General features: G+C 44.9%; 1 long non-coding RNA gene and 2 pseudogenes across 1 annotated transcript in view; 1 reads left to right on the top strand and 2 right to left on the bottom strand.

Annotated features, from left to right (window-relative positions):
• The first annotated feature begins 74 nt into the window (after positions 1-74).
• The window catches only part of LOC149118553 (uncharacterized), a 29,553-nt gene continuing 17,724 nt past the window's right edge, over positions 75-11,903 (top strand). The window contains exons 1-3 of the long non-coding RNA XR_016209766.1: positions 75-1,279; positions 3,539-3,733; positions 4,153-4,284. This is a non-coding gene — a long non-coding RNA (uncharacterized LOC149118553). The remainder of the gene's footprint in view (positions 1,280-3,538; positions 3,734-4,152; positions 4,285-11,903) is intronic.
• Positions 5,771-7,062, bottom strand: LOC149118556 (uncharacterized; annotated as a pseudogene).
• LOC149118555 (uncharacterized) lies at positions 9,030-10,450 on the bottom strand (annotated as a pseudogene).

The following is an 11,903-nucleotide window of genomic DNA, read 5'->3' as shown; positions in this document are numbered from 1 at the left end:
GGAAATATAGCTGTTTTTCAAAAAATTCTGGGAATAATATCGATAGTGTGAACGATAACGCAACCGGGCGAGAATAAACAACATTTTAGGAGTTACGTCACGATTTTTAGAGTTATTTTTAGGGTCGTAAAGAGTTGCCTTTAAATAGAATAAAACCTTAAAATGATCGTGTTCTAGGATAGAAAACACTTAAGAGGCAAGAACAAATCAAAACGGAATGAGGATCGTTAAGGATGGCATAGATTAACGGGGATTGCAAATGACGAACTTGAAAAACTAGGCTAGTTTTTTCATGATGTGCAAATCGTGACGTAGCTCCTTCAAAGCAAGTCATGTCCTTGAGCTTTCGTACGTAAGTTTTCTTATTAACTGTAACGCCAGCTGTAACGCTCACATCTGACACGAAAATGTAGCCGAGAATTAGCCACTGATAACAATTTCAAAAACGAGAATGGGAGGTTCACACAAGCTTCGAGCCAACTAACGTTCAAATATACCTACATCTGCCTGTTCATTACAATTTAAATTCGTCGTAAATTAGGCGCTTATGTGGCTTTTTAAATGACCTCTTGTCATTCTCTGTAATTAACATGCCATTGCGTCAAATTCGGGATTCTTATTTTCATTTAACATATTTTAGTTTTCCACTTTTATTTTTTATTTATCATTATCTTATAAACGGTTTGATCTTTGTTTTTGTTTTTTTTTTCTTTAAAACTTTGTTTTTTTTTTCTGTGATCCGATCCGTGATCCGATCCGTGATCCGGTCCGTGATCCGATCCGGTCCGATACAGGTTTTGTCGACGCCGCAGATGGTAGCGGTTTTTCCTGTAACGTCGCGTAAGAGATGACGACAGGAGACAAAGGTTTACTTTTCATTCTTTTCATTCCTTTTAACTTAGTTTATTTCACTCTCTTCTTTTGTGTGCTCCCCGCCGTGAGGGGTTGCAAGAGGGGTTGCAAGAGGGGTTGCAAGATGGCTCCCCGTGGTGATGTGTGTTTCCGTGACGAAAGAGAGACTGGGAACGAAAGAGAAACGCAAGATGGCCGCGGAGGCTTCGAGATGGGTAAAATGCTATATTTCTACGCCAAACAATCGATGGAGAAACTGCCTTTGGTATTTTTAGCCTCTTGACACGTAATTTCTGTTGTTCATTTGTATCTCAACGCAAGAATTATGCCTGCGGCTGGCTACAAACACATAAAATGGGGACCACGTTGTCTGACCTTCGCAAATAAGCAACAGCCCGATGGGAAGCTGAAATGCAAAACTGCTAAGGTAAGCTTAATTAAGCTTTAACTCAAATACTGTTATTTACGCAAATTGGTTTTTATACCTAGTCATCTCGTTCTTGCCATTAGATAAGTTTAAGATTTAATTGAATTTCTCAAGCTTCACGTTAGCTAAAGCGGGAAATTCAAATTCTTACATCGCACACGTGCGTCTTTTTTTTGAGTGGGCATTGAGAATGAAAACATGGCCAAATGCTTACAAAAATAAAGCTTTTGTCTCAGTGACAATATAAAAGACGCAAAAATAATGGGTGTTAAGAAAATGTCAACTTGCACTAAGTTTGAGTGTTGAGTCTCACTTTTTGTTCATTGATTACCAGTATTGTTATTCTCTGTATGTAGTGACATTGTAATTTCTCGAAACAAATGGAAACATTCTAAAAAACCTTTGCCCAAATTTCTCTTGTAGCCCAAAAAACAGACTTGTCCCCATTTTTTTTTAAGGGGGGTGGGGTGGGGGCTGCAGCCCTCCCAGCCCCCCCTGGCCTATACGCTTATGATAATATAGAACTGCGGTTTGTGGGTTTCATCCTGAAATTTTGGGTATCAAACTTCCTACTTTTCCCTCACATTACTATAATTTTTACTGTGCCCTGCGCCCCCTGTCTCAACTCCTGCTGATCAAGCTGGTGCCAGAAACTGTGGGAACCTCTATTTTTATCACAATACCATTTCCTCTTTGTAAAATATTTTTACTGCATTTCAAAGAAGGGTGCAACAGTGCCTGGGTGAGAAAGAGAAACAAGCTTTCAGCCAGGATTCTGTGAGTGGCTGTCTACTAACAAATATGGGGCCGAAGGCCCCATCCCACTAGGGGAGTCTAGTGGCATGCCCCATCCCTGAATGTTTTGAAAGATTAATAGGTGTGTTTTCCAACCGATAAATGTATCAATTGGACTTGAAGGATAATGGATCATTTTCATTGCCAGAAACCTAAAAGAGATTGAAACTGAAGATGCCTCTGCCCATACTAAATGCTTTAGTTGTGTTTCTTCCATTTTCTTTTTTGCAAAAAAACTGAGCAAAGATTGTTGCATGGTAAAGTTTTTTTTTAAAATTAATGATTCTTGTAGCACGTGCTGGTCCACAAATTAGTATTTCATGTAGCACCAACAAGCACGGAGTGCCCGGTATTCACCTATGAAGTAACTAAACCACGTCTTACAAGTCATTTATCTGCTGACAGAGCAAAAACTATATTTAGAGAAGTCAGTTAGTTAGAGATCAGGAGTCATTTAAAAGTAGCTTTTTCATTCTATGCCTAGGAGCTTAGAATGCTCGTTTGCTACAGTACACTTACATGTACATGTATTACAGATAATGGGTTTCAGTTTATTTTTGTAGTGTTAATTAACCTGGGGCTAACAACTGTCATTGACTTATGAGAAAGTTTCAAATGTTCAGTGCCCTTTAGTACAGTTTTAAGTTTCAAGCTTCTTGTTTAATTTTGATAGATGCAGTTCCAATCAAGTCCAAATATTCAGCCTTTCCTTCGAACTGCCTTAATTTGCAACTATTATCAAATTTCGTTTGATTTTTATAAATTCAGAAATTTTCATTAATTGTAACTTTCCTTAAGCCTACCCTGAATCCTCTTGCACAATTGACTTTTGCTTTCCGTAAGAAATTTTCATGTTTCATCAATTTTGTAGTTTTTCAAAAGCTGTTGTTATGGACTACAAATTGAATTATTTTGCATGTTTGTAGAGCCTACATGTACATTCAATCCTGGTTTTTTACTTTTTATGGCACCATTTTCAAAAGTGCCCAAAAGAACACACTTAATGATTCAATTTTTATAGCAACCACAAAGTACATTGTAAACGGCCACATGCTTAGCAGGCTCTTCCAGATAGCTGTCAAACTCACAAATGCAGGCTCACATGGAGCATTGCAGCTTCTTCACAGATATATCTTCTTTGAGTTCTCAAACAGTTCTCAATCATTCCATGTTAGTGAGGTTGCTAGTTAATTTTGGAAGGTGCCTTAATAATACAAGACACCTCATCTTTTATCAGTGGTTATCAGGCTGACTAAATATTATAGTTACACCTTACTCACTCCTCCCATCGATGATTTGAGGTAGCTTACAGTGTAGGCATTTTTGTTTTGGTTGGGTTTATCTGTAAGAAAATATAAATTATCTCTTTACAATAACTTTTTGTTAACAATAGTCTTTGGACTGAGTTCTTGATAATATTTCACCATCAACAAGAATCTTTTATGAATTTCTCAATACTTACAGTAATCAGCAATGAACAAGATTGGACAGACAGTGGACAAACCAGGATGGGATACTGGATAAACCTAGGTGAACAGTGGTCAAACTTGAATGCACAGTTGACAATATTGAACTTGTGGTGGAAAAACCGGATGGACATGAGTGGACAAATCTGGGTGGACAGTGGAAGACAAGAACATTCCAACCTTGACCAATCAGGTAAATGCAACCAGGTTTAACTGGTACGAGAAAAATAATATAAATTCAAAGTGAGGGCCACAAGTTTACAAGTAAGTGAATGCCCTCTATAATTATGTGTTAACCCTTGATAAATAAAAGCTTTATCCTACCTTGCCTTATCCAATCCCTTTCCATCCCATCCCTTCCCTTCCAATCCCATGTCATCTTATCTCATACCTCATCTCAGCTCATCTCATCCCACCCATCTTATCTCATCTCATCTCATCCCATCCCATCTTATCTCATCTCATCTCATCTCATCCCATGCCATCCCATCTTATCTCATCCCGTCCCGTCCCGTGCCGTCTCGTGCCGTCCCATCCCGTCCCATCCCATCCCATCTCATCCCATCCCATCTTATCTCATCTCATGTCATCTCATCTCATCTTTCAAACCAGGATGGGACACTGGATAAACCTAGATAGACAGTGGACAATATTGGACACATGGAGAAAAAACTGGATGGACATGAGTGGACAACTCTGGGTGGACAGTGGAAAACCAAGAACATTCCCACCTTGACCAATCAGGTAAATACACTGTCTTGTAGCCATCTTGGATCACTTGTACCAAAGGCATACATGGTCGAGTATCGATCGATACCCTTAATCGATATCATGATCTGTACTCAACCGAGTAGTATATAGGGAATTAAGCAAATACCATTTCGCAGAGGGAGCTTTATTTTACCTTATCGCAGCCCCCACCATCAAGACCGGCCCTCACAAGCTCGGGCCGGTTCAGCCTGGGGGCTGCGAAACGGTTAAATGCAGCACCCTCTTTGAAATAGTATTTGGTTAATTCCCTATATACTACTAGTGCGAAATATTAGAAACAAGCGAGCCAGGGGTTATACCACCAGAGCCGGGATGGAACGAGCGCCAAACAAGTGCGGGTGGCTGAAGCGGGGCCGGAAAGAAAGCTGCGGAAAGCGCTGTTACGGGGCGTATTGCGGCCAGCACAACTACCAGCTGAAAAAAGGAATGAAAAAGCCAGAGCCCTGCAGAGTATGCGGAGTCGGGCTTCTGTGCGACTACCGTCTCTGCAAGCGCTGCGGCAGGGGCGTGCTAAAACAGCGGCTTTACCGCAAACAAAAAAAAGCGAAAAAAGCTTTTCAGCTTGTTTTGCTCGAGCTGCAAGAAAGAAACACACCAGTTAGAGAAATGTAACCGGTGTTGTATTCCAAGGAACCATGTCTTCCTGTGGGCTTTCCGAGGCCATTCAAAACCTCCCTCCAGAGCTTCGTGAGATGATTCTCAAGGAGTACATAGCGATAAAAATAAAGGAAAAAAAGGAAATGGGCTGGGACGAGGTACATGACGAGTTTGAAGAGGCACCCATCTGCGAAAAACGATCAAGAATTGTAAAGGTCATGGTTTGCCGTAAATGCAACTCTTGCGGCCTAAAAGGACTCTGGTACGAGTGTTATAAAAATGGAGAAAAACATTATCTTGGCTACCCCGTGTATGACGAGAACGACTACGCCGAAATCTTTCAGAAATTTTACTGAGCGGCGACGATATTTACAACTGGTCGAATTACATTTAAAAATCTACGGCTTCATTTGCATACCATAAAACATGCTTGTCAGTGTTCACTTGATTGCGTTTCTCGTGAATGAATATTTCACGCCTGAGTGGCAGAGACAAGTGCGTGATATTACACGCGAAGTTGTTGAATGCTTTCATGGCGCGGTTCCGGTTGAGGCGACACAGCTTCCCGTTGCGAATTCCTGAAGGCTTCAGTTTAAGCTCGTTGCATTCCTCTTGGCTTCAGTTGAAGCGATCAGGAATTTTCAAAGCCACCAGGAATGTTGAAGTCAAAAGGAATTTTAAAGGCGGATTTCAATTTTTTGTCCACAGTTTGTTAGAATAGGGTATTTCTTCTCGGCCTGGCCAATAAAAAGGGCACTTTTCACCTTTTTTTGAGGAAAAATTGGGCACAAAACACGGTAGAACAAAGAGACTTCACAAGAGCGAAAAAAAGAAACAGCTGATCGGGGGGTTTTCCCTATTTTGCACATGACTGCGTCAGTGAGTAACCTTCTCGAAAGTTCAGGGCTATTTATGTGGCAAGAAAATACCGCAATCACCTGTTTTTGACAAGACAAAGAGAGAGTTTTGTGTTTTTTCGCTCGAAATTTAGTTCAAAGCGGGAGGTTTCGTAATTTTTTTTATCATTTCCGCTTCAAGTCTGCCGCGGATGTCTTTCTCAAGTTTTTGGACATCAACATCAGGAAGCTTTCTTGTTGATGGTTGGCGAAGCATCCTTGCTCGGACCTGATCTTTCAGAAAGTTGTATTGCTGAAACTCCAAAAGGATAGTGTCGAACTCATGGGAACACACCTCGTTGTTGTTCAAAGCGTTCGAGAGAAGTCTGTTGATGGTGTCGCACTTGGCAACGGCGAGCGTGGTGATCTCTTGATGCTTCTTGATCTTCGAGTCAAGCTTTTTGCCGGCGAGAATCATTGCAGACGAAACGAGAGCAAAGCACCCACCAGCGCTGCCAAGAGGAACGGCAGCTGGCAAGCCAACCACAGACAGAGCGCAGCCTAAACTAGCGCTGGAAAACGCTGCCGAGAGAACGCTGGAGCCGGCGGTGCCCCAATTAACGAACTTTCTTGCGCGTTTGTATTTTTTCGCGACGAGGCGATAGTGGTGGACCTCGCCGGCCAATGTATTGGAAATCTCGTTGACCTTCTGCAAGCGGAAATTTTGAGAAGGCTCTGCCGCCACCATCGGATATAGTGGCTCGGCAGGCGGCGCGCTTGGAGGCAACAGATTCGCCGAAGACATTGCGTATATAAAGAAATTTAATTAAACTCTTATTCAAAAAGAAGCGGCAGGCCTTTGAAATCAAAGAGTTCGCCATTTGCATCCTTCACTTTTAAGGTGATGCTGTTTATGAACTTGTCTGTAGAAGCGTCACGGAAAACGTTTTGCGATGAGTCGATGTTATAGCTGACTTTTTCATAAGGCTTTCCACTGACGTCAACCTTGGCAAGAAGGTCTGACTTCTTTCCATTGAAAAAGTTTTTTGTCAAGTTGATGAGATCGCAGTGGATAAAGTAGCAACTCGGGCTGTTAAGCTTTTTGATATATTCTTCTTTCCTCATATTTCTCCCGATTCCAAGAAAATTGGCCAAACTGTAATCAACGGAAACTTCTTTCACTTGATTAATGTTGAGTGCATTACCATCGACGGTTGTAATTTTAAGAACAGAATTGGGGTTATTCGTTTCTAAGACCAATTTCCCCTTTTTCTTGTAATGTTCAAAACTGGATTGCAGTTCTTTTACAATGCTCTCGACATTGTAATACCCTTGAGGCAATGATGCAACCGCGTCGTCGGTTCCTTTGAAAAACATTCTGCCAACACGACTCAGATTATGCCACGAGTTGAAAAAAGAACAACTCAAAAGTCTGAAATATTTTGCTTCTGAGAGCGCGTCTTCAAAATAGATGGTCTTGCCATTCTGTTGCGTGACAATAGTGAGAACAACCATTTTATATTTAACAAAATAAATTGTGTTCAAATAATATGGCCAATTTGTGGAATGGACCTGCATTAAAAAAAGCAGACGCGGTCAAGAGAAAGGCGTGGACAAACTTTTTAAACCACTTCCCCAAAGCGGACAAAAGCGGGTTCATCTCACAAGCAACGATCGACGAGAAAAATAACGTGACCGCGGATGTGTTTTTCAAAGAAAGCGAAGACTCGTTTCAAAGCGTCTTCGGTTCAGATAGAAAATACTGGAGCGCCGAAATGAAAGAAGCGCTTGGTTTGGGAGACAGCGGGGGTTTTCCTTACCAACTGTCGCCGCTTGATTCAAAAATTTCCTTGCCCATCCCTGCCGTACCTTTCGACGGCAAAGCGCAACATTTGAACAAAATATTCGACGCCCCAATCCAAATATACGTCACGCCTGAACAATATTTCACAACAAATTCCGTGAAATATTTGAAAAAACCAAACTCAGGCACACGTCGGGAGTTGAATCAAAACGCTGGCTGGGAGGGCCTGACATGAAATATTGGCCGCAGTAGCTCAACTTCGCGGTTTTCTGCGCAACACAGGGATGCGGAGTTTCTCACGAAATCTTTGACAGCGGGGCCCTGCGGGCGGCAGAAAATTTTGGGGGGTCCGGGGGTTTCACCCCCGTGGATTTCCCCCCGCAGGTAAGAGCTTTTTACAAATTCCACGTGTACTTCACGGTCAGGCGGATTTTGTACTAGCTGGGAGGAATTCATAGCATGACCGCTTTGCCCGGAGACCCGCCGTTCAACCAATACAACAATCATTACGATGTCGCTTCATACAAAAGGATATGCAGTGAGTTCGGCATTGCCCCCTTGAGGGATTTCCGCTTCACGTACGGGGAAAACCACAGTCTGGGAAGGGTTTACGTGTACGCGACCGGCGCGGGCCTGTCGAAAACCGACTATAAATACCCGGGATGGAACAAATTCAGCGATGAAGGCGGGAATGCTATAAATGGGGACTTGATCAATTACATCGAGCCGTGGGCCGCTTCTGATGCTCAAGCAGACTGGTTTGCGCCCAACACCGCAAACGGTTTGATGCAGGCGGGCTTGTCGAGAATCAACCAGTCAATCGAGCCTTTTGTTTATTGCGTCCTGGGTGCGCAAGTCCATGTCCGCAGCAGCATTCTCAGCCATGGCGGTCGGGCGAGAGAAGCCCAGAGTGAGTTCCTGGTGCTGATGGAAGACGCGATCAGACAGCCCGACTTGGCCGCGAGCGTGCAAAGGTACCAGCTCGCGGTGGACCAAGCGAAGGTCAGGCTCAATCTCGCTGTTGCCCCCATGGCGTGGCTCATGCCCGTGCAGATGATAATCAACACCGCAAGCAGGATCGGTTACAACAATAAGCTGAAACAGGCGGTCTCCGGAATGAAACTGGGGGTGAATAACGAGGTAAACCCGGAGACAAAAAAAGCTGGGCTCAAACACATGGCAGGCGGCCCGTCAAAAATTAACCTGCCCAATACCCACCCGTCCAACCCGATTCACAAAGCCGCAACAGCCGAATCGGGGCGTGTGGTTCCACCCCACAGGAAACCAGCTTCGACTGCGCTGTGTGCGGCAGAAAAGGCTATTGGGTGTCCGGGGGCTTCGCCCCTGTCCGAAACTCAGCAAGCGCACCCACCGGCACAAAAAATTGAGCCTGAGGCTGCAGACAAAACGCCGTAACACGAAGTTAACAAAACGGCTGTCATTGTCGGTGTTGTTGGATTTTCGGCGTTTGCTGTTCACGGCTTGGCGCTAAGCTAACGCTGTTTCTTAAAATATTTTTCGAAGAAAAAGGCCACCGTGGCAAGAATGAGCAGCCAGGTGTGCTCGGGCAGAAACCCGACAACTTGGCCGGCTGCTTTGAACAGGAAGCTCACAATCAAGCCAATCAGCCCGGGCAGCAGAGAGCCGAGTTTCGCGGCAATATCTTTGAGGCCGTTCCCCAAAGCTTTGCCAGTGGCTTTCAAACCTCTGGTGAGGACCCCGATGACAGCGCCGATTGTGGTCCCGGCGGCGAGAAGAATGGCGGTCAATGTCACGCCATATTTTTTGAAGATCTCCTTGACCCTTTCCAAGAGAGGCCGCCCCCTTTCCCTTTCTGCGATCTGAGTTTGCAAACGGGCGATCTCCTCGTTTCTTTCTGCAACTCTGCCTTCTGCAGCTTCTTTTTCAGATCGCGAGGCATTCTCATCTTGGATGATCGCCTGGTCTTCCTCGTTTTGGCGCTGCAGCTCGCTTTCCTGCTCTTTCAGGTCGTCCAACGGTTTTGTTTGGTTGAGCCTTTCTTTCATGGCGTTTGTTTCACTTTCTTTTGCTGCGAGGCTGGCCCTGAGTCTGTCAACCTTGGCTTGTTCCTTTTCTCTGGCCGTTGCTTTTTTTGTGAGCGAGTCCAAAGCTTTTTTCCTGTTTTCAAGATCGGTTTGATAGTTCTTTTTCTGTTCTTTGAGCCTACGCAGCTCTGCTTCACTGTCAAGATTCGAACCATATTTATCTCCAACTTCATCAATCTGGGCATCAGTTTGTGCAATTTTTTGTCTAAGGGCTTTCACTTTTTTCTTTTCTTCTTCTCTTTGCGAAGAGAGGGTTTCCGCCTGTTTAAGTTGGATTTCAGCCTCTCTTAGTCTTCGGCGTTGTTCTCTGAGGGTGTCGCGGTCTTCAGCAATGACGTCTTCAGCTCTTGGTTCCAGAGCTGCTTTTTTTGTGTCTGAAATTTTTTTGTAACCCTCCATCGCCAAGCTTGAAAATTTTAGACTCACCCCCGCGGGGGCCAAATGAAACGATCTCAGATTGATTTCCTTTTTTGCTGAAACCAATTGGGCCCAATTTTTTGAAGTCTACCTTCGGGATCCATCTTCTGATTTTTTGTTTTGCCCTTTCAAGCATGGCCGGTTTGTCATCGGTATGTATGAAATCACCGAGCAAAGGGGTTTCTTCTTCCTGATAAGAAGTGACAGGCAGGCCGGACTGTTTGTGAGGAAAAGTACTCATTTCCGTTTGTTCGCGCCCGTGGTAGGCGTCGCCAGGTTGGTAGGGAGTTGACGCCGCACCTGGTTGAAAAGGACGGGTTGTGTCAACCTCTTGGTCGCCTTCATCAGAGTTGTGGTCAAGCCGATTGTCAAGGCCGGGGTCTTTGTAACGAAATTCGCCACCGCCTTCCGCCATAGCGATATATTTCAAGCCAATTATTATTTTTCAAATTAGAAATAATCGCCGGTGTTTTATGCACAATGGCAGAGGTGCCGGAGAACCTTCGCCCAACGCACAGAGAAAAGGCCATGCATGCCATGAAGGCCGAGCGCGCGGTCAAGTGGATCACTTTTAACCCCTCTGAAGCCAACCCCGGCAATACGCTGTACGTTTACGTGCCCAAGCTAAACAAGAACGAGGTTCTGGTGCCGGGCTCGGTAGCGCTTGTCTTTGACATCGACCTTGCTGGGGGGCACGCCAACAACTTCCTCGTCCAGAACGTCATGCTGGCGCTGGTTGACAGGCTGGTCGTGTGGTTTGCGGGAAGAACCCTGCAAGACACGGTTGGGTACGACATGTACAAAACTTTCAAAGACGTTTTCCTTTCGCAGGAAGAGCGCGACAACAGGATTCTCGAAGGGATTCGGAGTGAAGATCTGTGCAAGATCTGCTCAGAAGTGGGAGACGAGAAAAACTCGGGCGTTGACGCCGAAGAAAAGCTGACTGAGGTATACGGAAAAAAGTACCGGATCAGGCTTGACAATCAGATCTTAACCGACCACGGCGTTTTCTACCCCCAGGCCCTTTACAACAACCTCAAGTTCGAGGTAAAACTCGCCCAAGCTATACACGTGGTCAAAGGCTCCGACACAACCCAGCTGAAATAGAAGCTGAAAAACATCCAGCTCAAGTACAAAATGATCTGCAGCAAGAGTCTGGTAGACGAGGCGCGGAGCATTTACACCAGCGGCAAAGAGTTGCTTTACGACCACGTGATGCATGACAAAGAGGTAGCCTTCAAAAAAGACACTCACTCGAGGATCACCATCAAAGTGAACGCCCAAAGAAGGTCACTGAAAGCCCTCCTCCTCCTGTTTGTTTCCACGGGCGCCAGAGATTCAGAAAAATTCATCTTCCCCAATCTGACAAAAGTCAGCGTCACGGTCAACAGTTCGCCCAACATGCTTTACAACAACGCCATCGAAGGCAAGGACATGTGGGAAGAGGCCCGCAACCTGTTTGTGAAAGAAAAAAATAAAACGGAGCACATGGATGTGACAAAGTTTTACACTGGTGACAGGTTCGGGCTTGTGATTGATATGCGCACGATGGCTGACCAAAACATGCACGGCAGCGGCAAGCGCATTGTGAACAGTAGGGACGATGTCCAGCTGGAAATTGAGCGGAAAACCGAAGGCTCAGGCGACGTTAAATGCAACGTATTCGTCATCGCCGACTCGCAGCTCAACCTCATGGGCGGCCAGCTTGAAGATGTGCAGTATTGAATATGAACAGCGCTGCGCGCGGCAAAAACTTTCTCCCGTCGGAAGACATGGATCCCGGCAAGATACCCTTCAACGCTCTCATCGTCGGGCCGACTAATTTTGGCAAATCGAGGTTCGTGGTGGACCAGCTCTATGGCCCGTTCCGTG

Source organism: Orbicella faveolata, unplaced genomic scaffold (assembly GCF_042242905.1).
Source record: "Orbicella faveolata isolate gen_17 unplaced genomic scaffold, um_ofav_v1 contig_1, whole genome shotgun sequence".
NCBI classification, from domain to species: Eukaryota; Metazoa; Cnidaria; class Anthozoa; order Scleractinia; family Merulinidae; genus Orbicella; species Orbicella faveolata.
Note: the sequence above shows the minus strand (reverse complement) of the source record. Positions and strands in the feature narration are given on the sequence as shown.